This window comes from Bombina bombina, chromosome 2 (genome assembly GCF_027579735.1).
Source record: "Bombina bombina isolate aBomBom1 chromosome 2, aBomBom1.pri, whole genome shotgun sequence".
Taxonomy (NCBI): Eukaryota; Metazoa; Chordata; class Amphibia; order Anura; family Bombinatoridae; genus Bombina; species Bombina bombina.
In genome coordinates this window covers 509,590,038-509,594,546 of record NC_069500.1, presented here as the reverse complement: position 1 = coordinate 509,594,546, position 4,509 = coordinate 509,590,038, and positions in this window count along the sequence as shown.

Sequence of the window (4,509 nt, the reverse complement as noted above, 5' to 3'; positions counted from 1 at the left end):
TACATTTAAAACATCTATCCCCCCCCCCCCCCCCGGTTTTTCCGGGTAATGCTCCCAGCTATGGAGATTGACCATTGGAGGCTGATCAGTACCCTTCTGAGAAATCTGGGGCAGCAGATAGATAGCACACACCATAAGAACTGAGTTCACCTCTGGTTACAGCCCTACTATCAAGATGGCGGCTTATACTACACTTCAAGTAAAGACTCAAAGAGAGTGAATACTCCCACCGTAAGAGTGAGACACTACAGAGACCTACACTGCATGAGGTGACAGTTAAGAATTTGTGTGGAGCATCTTGTCCCTGTGCTACTGAGCGAGATGGTGGATCTAGTGACAAATCGAGTACAGCAACCATTAGTTCTGGAGAAGCCAGATCTCCAGCACGTGGCGACGCAGCCAGAGCTCCGAGCAAATGGAAAAGAGAATGTGCAAGCCTGGAAGAGACCCGGAGACACACAATCTCCCACTGGAAATGCAATGATGCAGTTCTCCGCAATGTACAAGTCACCTATCCAGGTAGGCTACTGGACCCGGTGGCAAGAACTGGATCTTGATATGTGGGGACTTTTCTCTATATTTACTTGGACTTTTATGGATCCTGCTCCTGATCTGATCCAACTACAAAGGCATAGAGTGGATCGTTTGTCTGACCGCTGTGCCAACATAAGGTCCGGAGTGGGATAGAAGCAAGTAATATGAAAATGCAACTTTGGTAAGGGTGATGTAGACTGTCATGGGATCGCTAACTTATGTTTTGATAAATGATGCAGCCCCATGCACCCCCTCTGGCATTGTTGGTGCAGAGCCCTCAAGAACCGTTTTCAAAAGACAATTTTTACTTAAAATTCATACACCAGAACTGTATAGCTTTACTTCTAATATTATTCACTGCTGAATTATACAATGGTGTTATGTGTTTTATAGCTGTTATCAGATGTTCTCACTTTATTGGTTTCTGTTTTCTGTTCCCTACTTTATGTATATGTTACGTATAATAAGTTATAGCATGGGAAGGAGACACACACTTTTAAATTTTTTCATCTTTTTTTAGTTCCCAGTACTAGGTGAATATGCTACAATATGAGTAGGTTTAACTAGGTCACAAAAATTCATCTTTACTACATCAGGAGGTCTACCTCTCAATATTTACTAGCATAAACTGAAATGCCACTTTACATACAATAACCTGGCAGCTAGGGGTACTCGCTTGAAGCCTGACAGGGCTGCCTGGCAATACACCTAATATATGCTGTTCACATATTTGCCTAGCTTTCACTAGCAGAATATCTACTACTTTATACAGGGTCACTCTACTCTCCTGAGCATTTATCCCTAAGAATTTTGCTTTGATGAGAGTTAATTCTAGGTTCCTTCACGAAACTACTGCATATACAGCAGTAAGCTTATACATGTAAACTTTGATGTATACTTCACCGCCTTAGCTGTGGTTTAGAGGGGGAAAAAGAAAAAAAAATGTATCCCTACTGAAGTAAGATAGGCTTTTGCTATCCTATTGTATGTATCCAGGAACGCTTATCAGTCCTTTTAATGGGTGTCTCCTGTCCAACAATCTAAGAAGTGCTAGTATAATTTACTATCTGAAAGGTTTCATGTGCAGATAGTTTGTCTTTTTAGAGATCCTATGATAGCTTTTATTGTCACACTGCTGGCTCTAGTATTTTCCCTAGCAGTTATCACCATATTCTTTTTGAGCTAAGGGGCCACTTCACTATATACAGCACATACAACTGCATGGGACCCATGAACCCTAATCTCCTATTTATCCATCCCCATCAGAGTAAAAGTCTCCCCTGGTCTAGGTCTGCTTCCTGGAGAGATCTGACCCAATGCCAATACATGCATTGACTTCCAGGACTCTAGACACACCTTTAGCTACATCCGTAGACATCTTCCATAATATATTTGGCACACATGTTCAATGACTCCTTATGAAGCTTTCACTACCACCCTTATCTTTTAAAGTACCCTATATTCACTATTATAGTATGGGAAACAGATAGATTTCTTCCCATATGAGTTCAGAGGCCAGTAAGCCTTTCCATCCTAGATATAATTGCACATTAATTAGTCAGTGTTCCTGACAATAATGTATCAATTGTACATGGGATCTAATCGTATAGTAAATGGGCTTGAATTCTATCAAGTACAGTATAAAGTAAACCTCCATCTAGGTTTCAACTAGCTCCAGAGTTTCTGCCAGTGTGGTTACCATAATCAATTTTAACTGACAGTGAAAATCCCGTTATAAATTTAGCAACTGCTGCTGTATCAATCACGATAGAAATATGTAACATATGCTAGATTAGATTCTGTGATAAGCAATAGTAAATATCAACATTCATGTATTGTTGGTTAGTTGTTACTAATGTTTGATATCAATTTAATTAAAAAATTGTGTAAATGGTTAGGCTGAATCTGGTTTGATCCAGGTTGTGAGTTGTATTAATATTACATGTTAACTGTCGAGTTTTCGAAATCTTCCATAAATCAACAAGGCAGGATACTGGTGATTATCGTGCACCTTATACTATTTACAGGAGGCTCTATTGGCGGTACGGCTAAGTCTGGCACAACCTAGGCTATGTATAGTCTTAATAAAATAAATTCTGTGGCCCACAGTTAATATAATTAATTCAGTGACCCACTGTTAGCGATACGGCTGAGTCTGGCACAACCCAGGCTATGTAATATGTTAGTATAATAAATTCAGTGACCCACAGTGGATCTACATAGCTGGTGCTGCTATTCACCAGCTGTACAACATTCATTCAGTTAATGTTATATATTACACTGCCACGGTTGTCAGTATCTCAATATATCATGTTGCTTATGATTATCTTCTAGATCCACTATAGTCTAAAGTTATATTAGCGGTACGGCTAAGTCTGGCACAACCCAGGCTATATATAGTATAAGTATGATAGATTAAGTAACCTACGATGGATCAACTCAATTAGTGCTACGACTCGCAAGCAGTTCCACAATCATTCAGTTAAAGTTGTGTGTTTAAAATCAAGGTTAGTAATGCTCAATGAATCTACACAGCAAATTGTTGTTGTAATTATCTGATATCCACTATATTCAAAGGCTATATAAGCGGTTCGACTAAGTCTGGCACAACCCAGGCTGTATATTATGGTACTATTACAAATTAAAGAGCCCTCAGTGGATCAACAACATAGAAGCTGCTGCGAGACATAACCATTTCAGTAGTCATTCAGTATTGAGTAAATTCATCAGACACACATTCTTACAGAAGTAATCTCAACCGTTAAGCTCCAATAGGTATAACCACAACTGTTATCTATTGTTAAAAGTTAGATGCTGAGATGGCAAGTAATATAATTGCTATGATCGTCTTATAATGAAAGCAGTTGCCATACAGCTAAACGGACCCAGATAACAGAATAGTCAAGCTCGATATAAAGTGTAACCTTAGCGGCACATAGATACTGGGTACTGGGCAGTTAAAAGGACACAAAAGATAGAGTGTGAATTAAATCTACACTCTCCCCTGACGCGTTTCGCCCGATAGGGCTTTATCAAAGGCAGCGAGCCGCCGAGTTTTTGGGGATTTAAACCCTGCAGAACCGAAAGTCCCGCCCTCGCTCCAATCGGATTGGATTAGGATCGTGTGTATACTCATAGATAGACAGTTCTATGAGAAAATGGTTTGATCTAGTTCTCGTGTCTGGAAAATCTACTGGGTATAGGGGTAAATATCATGTAGTGCCCTATAATAAACCCCAATGTTATCAAATTCAAAAATCTGTATCCATTTATCATACATGAACTAGGATGTTATTAATTATTGAATAGACTATAAAAACTGTTAATGTGTTATTATAAGTTAACATTAAGAATATATTTTCATCAGTTTATTAGGATTCAAAATAGTTCCCTTATTTATTCCAGTGTAAATCGTTACCTGAAGATTTAATGTGGGTTATTATGATTAACTATTGTGTTGATCAATAGCACAATATGTCTGTACATTTGCAGTATAGATCTATGCATCAAAATCATGCCATTCTAATTGCTTGTAATTCTTTATTGGAGGGCATCCTCTCTTATGTACTATATATAGTGTGTTATATATAAGGACATACCGTTGTGAATTATGATCGTGTACCAAGAAGGGGTAAATGCCCAATGGATGTGTAACCATTCTTGTGATTAAATGTATAAGTGCATATTTGGTCTCACCGTGTTATATGTGAATGAGTGTGTGTGTGAAAAGATAAGAAGGAAAAAGGGAAAGGGAAGAATAATATATTGATTATATTAATTAAAGGTACTCATCTTTCGTGAAGGTATATGTGTATATATGGGTTGTGCCAGACTTAGTCGAACCGCTTATATAGCCTTTGAATATAGTGGATATCAGATTTGCTGTGTAGATTCATTGTGTGTTCAAAACCTTGATTTTGAACACACAACTTTAACTGAATGATTGTGGAACTGCTTGCGAGTCGTAGCACTAAT